This window comes from Cyrtonyx montezumae, unplaced genomic scaffold, assembly GCF_038088225.1.
Source record: "Cyrtonyx montezumae isolate F1298 unplaced genomic scaffold, pur_monq_1.0 scaffold_2, whole genome shotgun sequence".
In the NCBI taxonomy this organism is placed as follows: Eukaryota; Metazoa; Chordata; class Aves; order Galliformes; family Odontophoridae; genus Cyrtonyx; species Cyrtonyx montezumae.
Genome location: NW_027071936.1, coordinates 58,378,321 through 58,394,234, shown reverse-complemented (window position 1 = coordinate 58,394,234; position 15,914 = coordinate 58,378,321). Strand labels below are relative to the sequence as shown.

Genomic DNA, 15,914 nt, shown 5'->3' with positions numbered 1-15,914 from the left:
TGTACTGCTTATCATACAGGCATGTATTTGATGCCAAACACACAAAAATGTTTTAGAAGATGGTCAGTTTATCAACTTCTACTACCAGCTAATCCATAAAGAAAATTTGGCTTCCATACTCAAAATCTTTGCTGATGTTAGACAAACAAATGCTCTTAAGTATCCTTCTTATTTCATTTTCCCCGAAGTTTGAAATGGTCTGCAGATGTCAGTTCAGTGCAGAGGTGGCGTAATTCAATAAGCTGTTCTGTTTTTCAAATGGTACATGTCAGTGTATCACTCTATATTTGAAGCACCTACTGTCATATGGTGTAGTTACCTGGACAGTAGTGCTTCCTAGCATATCTAAATTCTAATTTACAGTATGATCCTGTATGCTAGATTTGCCACCAGACAACTATAATAGTTGTGACGGAGTTGTAATAATGTGACAGAGCCCTAAAATGAGCAGTGTTGTAATTCACTTTACTGCTAGATCCTCTGTACAACATCTTTACTCCATAAGCCAGAGCATGGCAAGCCAGAGAATACAATATCTGTGTTTATAAATTAATCATATCTTCCTCATTTAAAACTGTATATCAAAATTTTGGTCATGCAGTCTACTTTAAGTAACTTGCAGTATCTTATTACATGTGAATAGATTAACACGTGCATAATCGATGTTCTGGTTTATTTCTAGATTTCCATATGCTAATCTTAAGTAGCATTTTGAAATGGAAAACACATTTCAGAATAGTTAGGTAAGTCTTCAGAATAGTTAGGTAAGCCACAGTTTTTCTTCTAATAGTTTGGTCCAGCACTGGCAGAACAAATTCATAGTCTCAACAAATCATCATTTTTTTTTAAGATTATGTTCTTTATCATGAGATATTGTTCCATAGTCTTATTTTCAAGGAAATTCTGTCTTTCAGCACTTTGGTAAGTATGGATGTGCCTATGCAGCTCAAAAGGATCAGTGTAATTCCTGATGGAACCGTTCTTGATATGTATTCAAGAAGCAAGGGAGTTCTGTCAGAGATTTCATTTTCATACCTGGATCTGATTTGTATGTCTCAGCTGTTCATGACAACCCTGATGTAAGATCTAATTCTCACCTCATGTATTTTAAAGGCATTTCTCAAACACAGAAATGAAAAAGCCAACCTATTTCATCATCATGCTCTCTGAGACAAAGGAACACATGGATTTTTGTGGTTGACTTACTAATGCTAAAGCATATCTGACCAACAATTCCAGATAGGAAACCATGCATGCCAGATTACTATTAGAGCTGTCTGAGAACGCTGGACATTTTTGTCTGACCTTCTTCCATTTCTTCTGCTTGTGGTTCAGTGGAGAACCTTGAAAGCTGGAATTGCAGAAACAGGCAAATGCTCAGTTTTGAGAAGCTACCTGGAATCTAATAATCCCTTAAGACAAGGTTAGTTTTACAGGAACAAAAGGATGCAGCTCAGATCAAAAGAAGTGCCTTGTTTTCCATCCCTCACTTTCATGAGGAACCATTTACTTAAATCTCCTCAAGTGTGATCAAGTCAGACCATTAATTTTATTAGCCTTTCATAGGGCTGCACTGTTCTGCTATTTGCAGATGAGCTAGAAAAGATTTCAGAGACAGCCATCTGTGAGGCACATGGGCTCCAGAGTGTTACTCTCCTTGTATGTGAGAAAGAGTCACAATACTTCTAAGCTTAATATCTAGATTGACACACAATCATTTTTTCAGAGATCTTGTGTATCTGTGTTGAAAAAGGTGCTACTCAGGAACAACAGGTGAGGAAAGGTAGATCTCAATAGTTTACTTCTCTGATGGTAAAGTTGTGAGCACACAAAGCAAGCTGAAGTTTGTTTGTCAGGTTATTGCAGCTGGTTATTGCTCTCTCTTCACATCCACCACTGCTCTGATAATGGCTTGAAGTAAATGGCTTTATGTGTTTTTCTGAGTGCTCCAACTTATAATTTTTGCACATTTCCTTCTTACCCCCAGTGCCAGACATCCTGGCATTGTACCTTGGTTCAAAAGGTAGGCTGACTCAGAATAAAGGCATTGCAGTGTTTTACATTCACTGTGGTATGTTAAATATTCTTTTATTATTATTATTATTATTATTATTAACAGGGGAAGAAGAATTATAAGAATGGCTTTGACTCTTTACTACAAATTTTCATTATGCTGAAACTCTGTTTGAACTAATCACACTATTGCAAACATATTTACCTAAGTAGATATGTTTCTTAACTCTTAAGAGTCATTTTAATTTTTTCCACAACTATCTTCATGTTTCTTTATTAACTGATAACTAGATAAATAACATGATAGATAGTAAATCAATCAAGCTAATGGTCTTTTTGAGTTTCCTTACAGTTGTCTGGCCTGAGATAATTGGGAATTGGGTTAATACATTCTTGTCAGTTGATAATTTTTCTAGTTGGGGTTTAAAAGAAAATCTCTCAAGGGCATGGACAATTTGGGCAGCCCTGTTTTGCCAGCATAACACTAGGGATTTTTCAACTCCCGGCTAGGTTTTAATAGATGGCAGTGCCTGCAGCACAGTGTGCAGCACTGCATGAGACATAAACAACATCAAACGGTCCAACTTTCATTCTTTCACAATCATTTCTTCAGTGTAATAACTATTACTTGCATAGTGCAATAAAAATAACAACAATCAAAGGCTACTGAAAATAGTTTGTTTCATCCTAAATGGTACAAAAGAGAATATATATTTGCAGTAGAAGCTGGAAGATTTTTTTTCTGAGTAGAATCACAGAATCATAGAATTACAGAACTGCTCAGGTTGGAAAAGACCTTCAAGATCATCATGTCCAACTTCAACCTGACTATATTACACTAACTCTACACTAACAAGCCACTGCTAAATCATGTCCCTGAGCAACACATTCAGGGATGGTGACTCAACCACCTCCCTGGAGAGCCTATTCCAGTGCTTAACAGCCCTTTCTGTAAAGAAGTTCTTCCTTATATCTAGCCTAAACCTCCCCTAAAAATGTAGGGGTTCTGCAGAAGAACCTGTGGCCATAAGCAGGACTGTAAGGAGCTGAATTTCAAGCCAGATACCTTCCTCCAGGACCCATAAGTCTTGCTGAAAATGTTCTATATAAATATAGATAATTGATTATGTACTAGCGCAATACTTTGTGTTTGAACTGGTGACATGGGCTCCCATATAAATTAGGATAATTCAGGCCTCTTATGCTTATGGGACAATTCAAATTAGTACTCTAATAATCATCAGTCTGGCAATACCTACTCTGAAACTGGAAGTATTTATGATAGTTTTCTCACATCCCACCTTGCTTGCTTAAAAAGTTAAAGGCAAAATATGTACTGTAAGAAAATGCATAGGAAATACAAATTTGGCATAGTTTTGTGGGATAGTGATGATGGACTAGATTATCTTAGTGGTCTTTTCAACCTTAATGATTGTATGAGCCTATGAAAAGAAGAGGCCTACTACTTGAAACACAAACCTTATAAAGAAATCAACTCTGCATCATCTCATCTTGATTTTCAGACACTATACAGAAGGCAAGCATTAGAGTAGCATGTTTACAACCAAAAATAAGTTATTTTTCTTTCAAAAACTTTCTAATTCATTATTGTAAATGGAAAAAATAGAGCAGAAAAGCTGTATGGCTTTGTTACTTTTGCAGGATCAGTAAAAGCAAGCCTGGACAAGATGTATTGAAGGAATAAGAAAACTATTCATCTAAACAAAAAATAAAGAGAGACATTGCATTGCAACCATTCAGATCAGGAGTAAATTAGATGTAAATAAGGAGTAGCTTGAAGTAGCTTTTCCATTGCTCACATAAGAGTGTGAAGAGCTGGTGGTGTAAAACACAGTGGGTTTAGCTGAATTGTTGAGGACTTCAACAGAACTGCCCAGGTATTATTTTGACAGACTGTAAGTGTAAGAACTGACTGGTCCCTGATCTTGATGATAAAGGTGAAGAGAGGAATGCATTGTTAAACAGTGTGGGCTAGAGGGGAAGAGGCAGGGAGGGGCTGAGGTTCCATTTTTGACATAATTCTGCTTGAGTTCAAAGAAAGTAGGAACAAGAAGGTAAGGTTTACATGAAAACTTGGCCTATTGTGTTCAACTCTAATGTAAAACATAAAAATAATGAGACTAGGGTTAAACAAACAAACAAAACACTGATAACCTATCTTTGTACTACAGAGATTTGAAGGTACTTTTCAGTGACGCTAGGACTTTAATGTGCAAAGAATGAAAGGATTTAGCGTAGCATTTTTAAAATGTCAGGTGTTAAATGTTAAGCCCACTGAAATCAGTGGAAGTCTGATGTGCACAGGACTGCAAAGGTCAGGTTATACAGAGCTTTTTTAAAATGGAATCAGCAAGGGGGGGTTGTGTTTAATGGGGAGTAACCACTTTTAGGTACACATTCAGATTCCTTTTTAAAGCGCTCCTTCATTAACTCCGGTTCAAAATCAATTAACAGAGAAATTAAAACAATAATGGGTTTTACATATATGTGAAGAGTGTAGGGTTGCAAATACTTTCACTACAATGGAGAGGACCCACATGTGTAGAGACTAGGAAGAAGTTCCTGTGTTATTTAACAGGTGTGTTAGCTCTCTTCTTGAAGTTTCTATGATGCACACTTTTTATAATCTTTGCTTTCTGCAGAAAGGTAAATAGCATTTCTGTAATAGGAAACTTTACCTATACAAGCAATCCTTGTGGGACACATAGATACTCAGTAGTAAGCAAGATTCCTGAAACAAATATTGAGAGTGTATGGTTTTTTTTGTTGTTGTTTATTTCTCCTCAGCAAATTTGAAGAGTACCAAAGAAAAACAGCTCATTGAAGAGCTCCTTCAGAAAAATACACCTAGAAATTTCAGAAAAATGCTGAGTATTTTGGTATTAACAGTGATAGAGTCTGCACTAACAGGATCACAGAACATGATGACGAAGGGAAAAGTAACACTTTACCAAGAATTTTCTGCTGTCGTTAGAAGACACCTCAACCTAGTTTATAAAACTCTCAAGCCTTGAGACAGCTGTAAGAAGAAATTACAGTTTCAACATGACAGAGGATGAATCTTGTTCTAAAAAGCCGTAAGTTGCCAGTGTGTTGCATAGGGCAGTGTGGCCACTGGGTGAAGTGCCTTGTAGTTGTAGGTTTCATATGCCTATCTGGGGAAGAGAAATAAATGGAGCAGAATGTCTGTGTTGATGGCCTTTCTGGTACTCAACATACAAGATGTTTCTTACAGCTATGATTTCACTATAAGATACTGACAGAACCATGCTCTTGTTGAGGTGTATTGAAAAATCTTACTGAAAAGTATGGAACACACTTTTGGGGGCTGCCAATCATCACTTACATAATCCAATAGCTCTTCTGGAATGGTTTATTTCAACAGGATGTTGCCAAGTTTTTAGGGCCTCTTATACATCTGAGTTGTCTGATATGGACTCAGTCCAAGGCATTTTTGAAGGGGAACTGTGTATCTTTAAAAACTGACCCACACTTTTAAATGCTTTAAGTACTCTTTTCCTGTCTTTTTACGTTATTTAAGTGAGCCAAATCCAAATTGCTTGGAGTTTCTTACAAGCCATAAATCTCAACAAATGGTAGGGGATTTTTTTTCATGTATGTGCTTCTCCTATTTCGTCCAATATTGATTATCCACGGGGAAAAAAATCTTCAAATATGCATCATAACTCTCCTAAAGATAATAAATATGGTCTGTCTTTGTGATAAATTTCTTCCTTTGACAATCTGGGGATGGTTGAAGTTCTGATCTTGTAAACAGCTATACTTAGATATCTTACTCACAGGACTATTCTAACTATTTCCTTTCCTCCCTCCCTTCCTCCCTTCCTCCCTTCCTTCCCTTCCTTCCCTTCCCTTTCCTTCCCTTTCCTTCCTTTCCTTCCTTCATTTCCTTCCTCCCTCCTCTGTTCTTCTCTCTTTCTTTTTTTCTTTCTTGCTGGTATTGTTTTTTATTTATTTTATTTGCTATGATTTTTTTTTTTTTTTGTGATAACCCCTTTTAAGAAGATTACAAGAAGATAAGGACATCTCTGTGACTAGGCTTCAAGTCATGCTAAGATAGTGAAGTCTGTTTCCACAGTAACAAAGTTACCCTTGATAGAGCATAAAATTAGGGTCAATTATTGAGAACAAAGGCAGCATTTGGAACATTATATGTATGTCTGTTACAACCTGTAACTAGTTGGTTTTGTAATATGAAACTGGAAGGCACCTTTTCAAACATGAGGGATGTCTGTTCTGAACTGGGATTTTTGCACACATTTATCCTGTATAACTTTGTGTTAGAAGATGATTAGTTTAAGTAGTTTATTGGGTGCAAGGTATGACGTACAGTTACTGTGAACCACAGGTTTTTTTATTAATGAAGTGACTTCAGTTTCCATGCAAGAAATTCCTTAGTAATCAATTGATTTATTTCAATCATGCTGTGTTCAGTGTGAGTTACATGCTGTTCCTTTTAATTGTTTAAATAGTTGTTGTGTTTAAATAGTGTCATTAATGACTCATAGATAAAAAAATCCATTTAATCTCCAAGGTCTACTTAGCAGCTCACAGAATGATATAGACAGATTTTGGGGAAAAGTGTCATTTTAAAATGCTTCATTGTGGAAAGTGAGAATGCAAATAAAGTTCTTTGGAGTCCTTCAGATTTAAGGGAAGGTTTCTTCTGGGAGAAATCATTTTGCTGTCTGGTACTCATCTCTGTGATACACATTCCTTTCTTTAGTCCCCATGGAGTAACCCCCAGAAGACCAGAAGTCCTCACCAGTCTTACCAACATCCTTAGGACCAACATCTTGCAGCATGGGATATAAAATGCTATTTCTCCTATCTTCCCTGATACTACTACTTAGCTGTGTGTTAGTAGAGCTCTTAAATCTGCAGAGGAGTCACACAACTTAGGCAGAGGCTATGCACTGAAATATTACTTAATATAATGTATGCACTAAGAAACATCAATCCAGAAGCAGAAAAGCCAGCACATCTTAGAAGTGCTTGCTGCAGGCACATGAATCAGTGGCACTGCTCACGGATTATACTACATGTGCCAGAGGAGCCAAGAGCTATTCTGAATTTTCCAGCATAATCTTTTGGGCTGTTCCCACTAGCCATCATGTTTCACAGGTCCCAGTACCAATCAAGTAGCTCAACAATAGCTGAAAGTAATTGAACTGCAGAGAAGAGGTGTTATGGTTTAATTATTCAAGGCCGACTAAGCCCTTTAATATTGCCAGAAAAAATCACTGCTTCTGAGTGCTCCAAAGCCCTTCCTGCCAGCTCCTAGCATAATGAAAAAAAGCATAATGAAAAAAGCATAATGAAAAAAGGCAGATAGCAACATGCTGCTGCCAGAGAGGCTCACCCAGTCATTCCTTGCCCATATCCAAAGGCAAGAAAGAAGAAAGACAGAGGTGAGATTTGGTCATGGTATGCTGTTTGGACTAGACTGGACTTTGTGAATTTAGCACTCTAGTTTTAGGCTATAGAGCTTGGGCTGGTACTGCAATGTAAATAAGAATTTTCCCTGATTTAGACTGTTACTCTGGTATCACCCTATTCCAGTGAGTGGGGATGATAGGACAGCAGACCACAGCAAACTTGGCAAGATCACACAGAATTTTATTCACCAAATTTAAAAACTCTTAATGAGCTGTATGCTCTGAGATGCGCAGCAACATAAGCTACAAGCTCGAACAGAAGGATGAGCTTTGTGTGTAGAATGTTCCACAAATGCTCATTACAAGAGAACATTTGTGCATCCAACTGTTACAGCGAGGCAAAGTAAAAGACGTTTTTACACCTAGTGAGATTAAAGATGAAGAAATTAAAGCTCCTTCTTTAGTAGCATTCCTTTGTGACCTTAGGTTTCCAGTTTCTTTATGGAAAGAGAAGACGAGAAAAATGTTGGAATGCAATTACCCACCCTGCGCAAGTTTTGCAATGGATCTGCCTCCAACCCTGCTAAATGCTGAAGCCTGCTTTCAGTGCTCCAAGGAAACTTGAAATATAAACTTCAATCAATATAATGTCATCAATTTACATGTGGCCTATGTCAAGCTAAATTTAGAATCATAGAGTCATAGAATCATTAAGGTTGGAAAAGACCTCTGAGATCACATCTAGTCCATCTGCATACCACCAATATTGCTTGCCCACAAAACCATGTCCCTTATCTACACACTTCATAAAAACCTCCAGGGACAGTGACTCAAACACCTTCCTGAGCTGCCTGTTTGTGTGCAGAACCACTCTTCCCAAGAAATTTTTCCTAATATCCAACCCAAATCTCCCTGGTGCAACTTGAGGCCATTACTTCTCATCAGTCTTACTTGGGAGAAAAGGCCAACACCCAGCTTGCCACAACCTCCTTTCAGGGAACTGTAGAGAGTGATAAGGTCTTCCCTGAACCCCTCTTTTTCAGAATGAACCATCCTGGTTCCCTTAGCCACTCCACATAAGACTTGTGCTCGAGACTCTGAACTGCTTTGTTGCTTGTCTCTAGACATGTTCCAGGTGACTTGTAGTGAGGGTCCCAAAAGTGAACACAGCATTTGAGGTGCCACCTCAGATAGCAAAATCCAGTTCAACCAATTCCATAAACGTGCATGATTTTACACCACTTTAACAAGAGGGCTTACTTCTTGACTCAAGACAGTGACATGCTGCTTATTCCTGTAGAGCTGGACGCGAGAAGGCTACACGGGAGCTCCAATTATGATCTTGTGGCATTTCGGCATTTATTTGGAGGAAGGAAAAGAAAAGGAGAGAGAGGAGAAAAGAGGGAGAGAGGAAAAACGAGAAAAAAAAAAAAAAGGAAAGAGAAAAAAGAAAATCACCCATTACAGACAGAGAAGCTCAGCCCTACGAGACACACCTGCACAACGATTCCCACCCCACACCAGCCCGCGCCCGGGGCCGCTTTGTCCCGCAGGCTCCGCCCCGGCCCGGCCCCGCCGCGCTGTGCCCGCCCCCGCCGCCCCCTGCTCCTGGCGCGGCGCTGCCTGCGCGCTGCTGGCTGAGCTGCGCGGCTCTGCGCTGCGTTGCGCGGAGTTTGCTTTGTGCCCGTGGTCGCGGCAGGACGGCCCGAAGGTAGGAGGGCTCCGCCCGCTTCGTCCCGTCTCGTTCCGGGTTATAGCATCTCTCCGCCGAGCTTGGCGGGCGGTGTGGGAGGGGAAGGGTTGGAGTGAGACAAGGGGTTTTTCTGTCGGGGTTCTGCTTGCTGGAAAGCCTTCCAGCCCCGGGGGTAGACGAACGGCACAAAGTCTCGTTCGGTTTCTTGGCCAGAGGTGCACGTGGAAAATGCTGTGAGCGAGAGCCCTAGCATCCGGAGGCGGCTGCTCGCCGGGCCCAGCGTCACCGCCCTGGAGCCGTTCCTCGCAGGGCTTTGGGAGAGCAAAAACCCGGCGGAGATCCCCGGGAGGGAAACCCGGCGTCTGCGTTACCGAAAGCGGCATCCCTTCCCGGGGAGAGGCAGCAGCCGGGGGAGCTGCCGCTTTGTACAGTTGAGAGTTCGGTTGTTTTCTGCGTTTTAGGGTGGGAAGAGGTGGTCTCTCTCCAGACTTTGCCGTTTGAACTTGTTTCATCATAGCAGAGAGATTGCATCATGTTACAGTAAAGGCAAAGGCAAAAAGAACCATCCTTCCAGATTTATCCCATTGGCTTCTCCATCTGACCCCCTCCTTTTTATTTCCTGTTTAACAGAAAGGTTAAAACTGAAAAGCAGCATGTGATTGGTAGAAGGCTGCTCAGTTCACAGCGACGTATTTTGATTTCTTCCACTGCAAGGTTTTTTTGGAAACTCGATTTTGACTTGTTGTGGATGTGTGTGGGGGCGAACTTAGCAAAGATAGAGTCCGTAGGAAAATAATCAGTGGCAAAAGAGAGATAAACAGCCAAACAGAAGTTGTTTTATATATGACGAGTTCAGGAGTCAGAGGAATTGAATGGATTTAGATGGGCATCCTCCAGAAGCATGGCATCCACGTGCGCAGAAACACAGATTGGATGAACGAGTGCCTGTGTACCAAGGGCGAGGCAGGGCAGATGTCAGAAACTGAAAAGTGTTTAGCTGATCTCCCCTGTGGATGCATATCAATAGTTAGATGCACCCAACTCTTGCTATGTTTGTGCCTGTTTATGCATCAGACCTGTGAAGGGATTGATCCTTTCAGCTGAGTTCTGTCTGTAATACGTCTCTGAGCAAGCAAGATCTGATTAAATGTGCAGCTTTCCCGATCCTCCCCGGCTTGCAGGCTCTTTTGTTCTTTGTGCAGTTCTTTGTTTTATCCCGGAGGTTAAACTGTCACAGCACGGCTCGGTTTGCCTCTTAGAGGTGTTTATCCCAACTGTGTTATCACCCTTGCAGGTGCTCTGTCACCGTTTGCTCTGAGCGTTACAGGACCACATATTTCTTATAGGGAAATGGCGTTTTTATGGAGGGCTTCTTCTCTGATTGCCCAGGAAGGTCTGGGACAGGAGTACAAGGGATCAGCGTGACATGCAGATGGACCCATCCATCAGCATGCTCCTATATGGACACCCAGTGCCCTTCAGTCACCCTCATGCCTCCTGCTGGTCTCTATGGGAAGAGCTGCTCCATTACTTTTGAACAGTTCCTTTTTCCTTTTGGTACTGGGGTTGGAATAGGACCAAATTCTGCATTACAGCTGGGGGGGAGAGCAATGCTGCTTTTCTGGGGCTATAGGGCACCAGATGGGGCTTGGAAAAATTTGATATGGATTCTGGGGGAGAAAAAAAAAAAAGCATCCTCAGTTTTCTTTGTGTCTGAACACACAGTGATCACAGTGACAAGCTTGCTTGCAGAACAATGAGCAGACATCCCCTGCTTTTGGTGAAGCACGGAACTGCTCAGTGCTTCCCAGGAAATGTCAGTAAAATTCCAAGTGTTGCATGCTGTTCCTGGCTCTCAGGTGGGTCTGTAGATACAAGGATTGGAAAGGTCTCTGGGGTCATAATTTCATACACATGTGACTGATTGTGGTGTTCCTTTCAATGGTGCAAAGGGAACCTGTGGTAAGGTCAGAGCAGGGATTGTCTTGCCCAGCTGCTCACTGCAGACTTCTCTGCAACATTGCCTCAGGACAAAGAGCCGGTGTTTCCAGGCTGCTTTGTGCAATCTGGAGTCAGCCAATTTAATTTCCGCTCGTTTTCAAAAGTTTCATATCTGATACCTCTGTCAATGAGAGCCCCGTTAATGGGGGCCTGCTTGGTTAACTGCTTTGTTCAAGTCTGGGCTCTTTGTGTGGCGTGGATGGGGAGAAAAGGAAGAATGGATGTGCTCGGTGTTCATTTGCAAGAGATCTGTTTTGCGTGTGGGATGTAAGGGCTTTGCTTCCAAACTCACAGTTAATTTTGTCTTATTGTGGTTTTACTCAGACTGAAGCCCTCTGTGTCAGCTCTTGAAAAAATAATTAATTCCTTTCAGTTGCACAATTGAAATCACTTTACTTTGCTAATGACATACAACATCTAGTGAGATCTGACTATTCGAGCTCCTGAGCACCCTTAACAATGCTGCTGAAATGAACTAACAGTGATCATCCCTCTTAGAGCATCCCTAGAAAGTACACTGAGCAAAGAGTGAATCAACATCTATTGTAGGTTTTACTACCATCTGTCAGAAATCTAGGAATGAAATTCCTTAGAGGATGTCTTAAAGGTTTGTTTTCATATAGATGTAGCGGTATCTTAAAAGTCAGTGCTGTGTGCTTGTCAACAAAGTAACCAGAACTGCATAGGATTGTTCTCTTGAAGTCTTTTTCCTAAACTGAAAGGGAAATAAACATTTAAAAAATCACTGCATTATTCTTTTTGTGGTGATGGTAGTGGATGGGTTTTCTTGTTTTAGTAACTGCGGTTTTCTGATGCCAGCATCTCTCTGCCCTTATGTATTTTTGAGTTGAGTGCTAATAGCTGTCTCTTTGGAGGACAGTTGTTGGTTATGTCTTTATTGTGCCAAAATCTTGATGAGTACAAAACTCTGGCTAAATATCTGTCCTTCTGTTAATAAGAGCCAGAAAAGTGTGTTCAAGTGATTTCAGATTTAATCCATAATCTAGCTGTTGTCTCAAAGATAACAGATTTTTTACTCCCAAGAAGCACAGCACTTTGTATATGTGAGGTAATTGCCACAAGTTAGACTGAATATATATTATTCATTAGGAGACTGTCATCATATCATGTTTGTGAAATCCCCAAAGTCTCTTATCACTTTCCTAGCCACATCCAAACACTTGTGGAAAACAAGATGTTGATGTCCTTCTACATGACCGGCTGATGTTCTGTCTCACTGAATTCAGTTTGCACTAGTAGCCACTCTTGGTGAGTGTGTTTGCTTAGTTCATCTAAAATAAACAGGCTTTGGGAAAGTAGCTTAATTCTTGGATTCATGTTATCAGGGACAGAGCTCTTACACAGAGCACATGTAGCGTTATGTTATCTCAGTTTTGCAGAGAGGCGAAGAGTAAAAGCTCTTTAATATGTTTCTTTCATGCTCAGCTACTGTTATGAACTGTCCTGCAGTGTATGAAGACTCAATATTTGGTTGCTGTGGGTGGATCTTTTTTCTCTATTGAAGTATGTTTAAGTATCGTTTTCGAACTTACCTGTTCCCTCACGGGTTGCGTGTGCTTATGGCATTGCTGCTGTCCTAACATGCGGCAGAAGATAAGGCAAGGTGAGGAAGGAATTCCCACATTATTAGCAATTAGCAGGTCCAGATTTTATTTTGCTTCGGTGTTTCTTCCCAGGAGCAGCTGCAAATAGAGAACACAGTGTGACCTTCACTGCAGTTCCTAGTGCAGCCATCAATCAGGTCTGGCAGGGGCTTTATTGCGTCTGTCAGAGGGGCTCGTAAGCCACATGCTGTCTGGTTCAGGAAGGGGGTGGGAACAAACAAACAAAGAGATCTACTGTGGGTTTTGCTTGAAATAAAACTAACACGAGTGAGCTTTTCCCATGTATGGCGGCTTGGAGACAGATTTCCATTTTCACTGTGTGCCATTGATCTGATTAATAAAATGGGATCAGCAGTTGCACTGTGCCTCAGTGTCTCTAACAAATCACTCACGAACCAATGCATTCTCACCTGCAGTGAGCACTCTCTGGTTTATCCTGGGTGATAATTTTACCAAGGAGTTATACAGTTAGATTATTTTAGATAGTTTGTGCACGTGAGTGTTAGGAAAGGTTGGATATTAGGAAATTTTTTTTCTGAGAAGGAGTGGTGAGGTGTTTGGAACAGGCTGTCCGTGCAGGTGGTAGAGGCACTGTCCCTGGAGGCTTTCAAGAAATGGGTGGATGTGGCACTGAGGGACATGGTCTAGAGCGGTCATAGGCGTGGCGTGATGGTTGGACTAGGGGATCTTGGTGGTTTTGCCATTGTTAGCAATTCTGTTGAAGAAAGATTCAGACAAGTCTCATAGGTTATATGTTCATAAGGTTGGAAGGGACCTACAAGATCATCTAGTCTCAAAATCCTTCGAGGAAAACAAGGCAGCTCTGTCAGATGGAGCAGTTCTGGGATTTTGTAGGAACATGTGCTCCTTCACAGGCTTTTCTAGGCTTGTATTTGGAAACACGTTCTCAGTGGGCAAGCACAGCCCAGCTAATGAGCTCAGCTGGTGATTGCATCCCAGTTTTAAGCATGCAAAGCTTACATGGTTATTCACACCATGTAAGTATGTTTGCTTTGAGTTCATTTGTTTGCTTTTGTTTGTTTTTTCCCTACCAGCCTTGAGTTTTACTGGACTTCAGAACAACTTACGTTCAGAGAGATTTTTTTTTTCACCGCTGCAAGAAATCCACGCCTTTTTCACATTCATTTGCTGACTTTCTCATTTCAGATCCAGAAGTGCAACTTTCTTGCCTTCTTCCTGAGGGCTCATTCAGCACAGTGGCCATCTGTCACTTCGTGCTTTGCTGCCTGTTATATGGGAGGTCAGAGCAATGGGACAGGCAGCAGTGATGGTGTGCAACCCTAGCTTCCTTTGTGGGCCTGTGTTTGTGTGGGTGTAGATGGATTTTAAGAGAGAGTATATATAGGTACAGGTGACACGTATTACAGCTTATATTATCATAGGTATCTGATGGAAATAGCTTATTACTAATATGTATTTAGTGTTGTTTCACTAGCAGATGAAAGTTTGAGGCTGCTAACTGGTAATGCAGGGTGTAATGTATAATTTATTTTACTTTTTAACCAGCCAGTTCTTGGCAGAAGCTGCCTTTTACCCAGTTTGGGTAAGGAAGCTTGAAATGCCATAAGAAATATGTAACAGCAGGTGCAGAGAAAGAGCTCAGAAAATGTGAAGCAGATCTAGGCACCAGGGGAAGCTGAGCTGCAGAGGGGCCACTGTGGTGTTGCTCTGCCACTGGACTTAGTATAGATCAAACAAAAAAACCCACAGCAATTGTGGAGATTGGGATTTATTTTTATAAGCCAAGTCTGTGCTGGGGAATAGAGTTAAATACATACTGGACATTGTTGCTGGCTGTAGGAGATACAAGGAAAATAAAAATTGCCTTTAAATATTAAACAAATTATCACTTTTAGATGTTTAGAATTAACCATTTTTCTACTCTTATCGAAGTAGCTAATTAAGAACAGCCTTTGAAAAATGAAAAGATCTGCTTCTTTTGCGGATAAAAACACTGGGGCTGAGGAGCTTCTGTGAATATCTGGAGCAGAATACTCCTCACTCTGATTCCCTCTACCTGCACCATATGCTTGCAATTAGTACCATGAAAAGCTGCACGTCCCTGTGGACAGGGGCTGATGGGTGCATAGTGGGTCCTTCAGGAAGAACCAAGAGAGCTGGAAGGAGGTAGAGGCTAGGTCAGGCCATGACATTTTGTTTTGAGCTAAACAGGAATGAAATCCACCCTAAAGCGTCTTGGGGAAAATTCTGGATGGTGGCTGGTGTGAATAATGCTGAGTACAATTGGGTGGGACCCCACCTGGTTACAAAAACAGTTTTATTTCCAAGGTTAGTTAGTTCTGTTGGAAAAAGAACTACTAAACATAGAAGGTCTCATTTGAAAGGAAAATCTCAATTGGAGACCTTAAAACAAAACAAAAAAAACCTAAGTCTCCCACTTCAGAAATTAATGAAAATAGACCCCCGAATATGCAAACAACTGAAATCACACAGCAAAACTCTCAGATAAGCAAAACAAATGTCCTCTGGGGGAAAGAAGAGCTGTTCCTTCTCTGGGAAAGTTTGTTTTTGTGGCTTCCAAACTTTTCAGCTTCTCTGGGGCTTTCTGCTGTCTTTGGTTCACTTTTTACAGCTTCTTGGTGTCCTGTGTCTCTTTTGCTGGAGAAGAATTTATGCAAATGCTTAGCTTTAAGTCAGTGAATCATCTTTGATGTCGGCGAGATGAGTATGTTGGGCTGTTCTCATGTTTACATTGCTCTTGCAGAATGGGAGCTCCAGCCAACACAAACCAGCCAGGTGGGTACATGGCAGCCTAGCATCAACCTTTCTGCCCCTAAATGAGCTGTCACACTGACCTCTGTCCCTCTCCCTAAGCCTTATTCAACAAGCCAAGGAGGCAGAACAGTGAATTTTAACTTGACTCAGGTTCCCATTTGTCTTTTGGTAGCTGCTGTTCCCATCTGTCTGCCATGACCGAGCATCACAGCTGTGCAGTGCTGCAACTTCCTTCATGTCCTTTTGGACATTTCTCCTTTATTATTTACAATGTTTTGAGGCTAAGGTTTTGCATATGTGGAAGGACTTGCTGAGAGATGCCACCCCTTTGACCTCATCTCTTCCAGTTCTCTCATTTTTCTTTCCTCCTGCTTATACTCCTGTTGTGTAACTTTTGAAAGTAAT

At 41.1% G+C, this 15,914-nt stretch overlaps 1 protein-coding gene across 1 annotated transcript in view; it reads left to right on the top strand.

Moving 5' to 3' along the window:
• Window positions 1–9,114: 9,114 nt before the first annotated feature.
• The window catches only part of AFAP1 (actin filament associated protein 1), a 275,636-nt gene continuing 268,836 nt past the window's right edge, over window positions 9,115–15,914 (top strand). The window contains exon 1 of the mRNA XM_065735812.1: window positions 9,115–9,144. The gene's annotated coding sequence lies outside the window, so the exon portion shown is untranslated. The remainder of the gene's footprint in view (window positions 9,145–15,914) is intronic.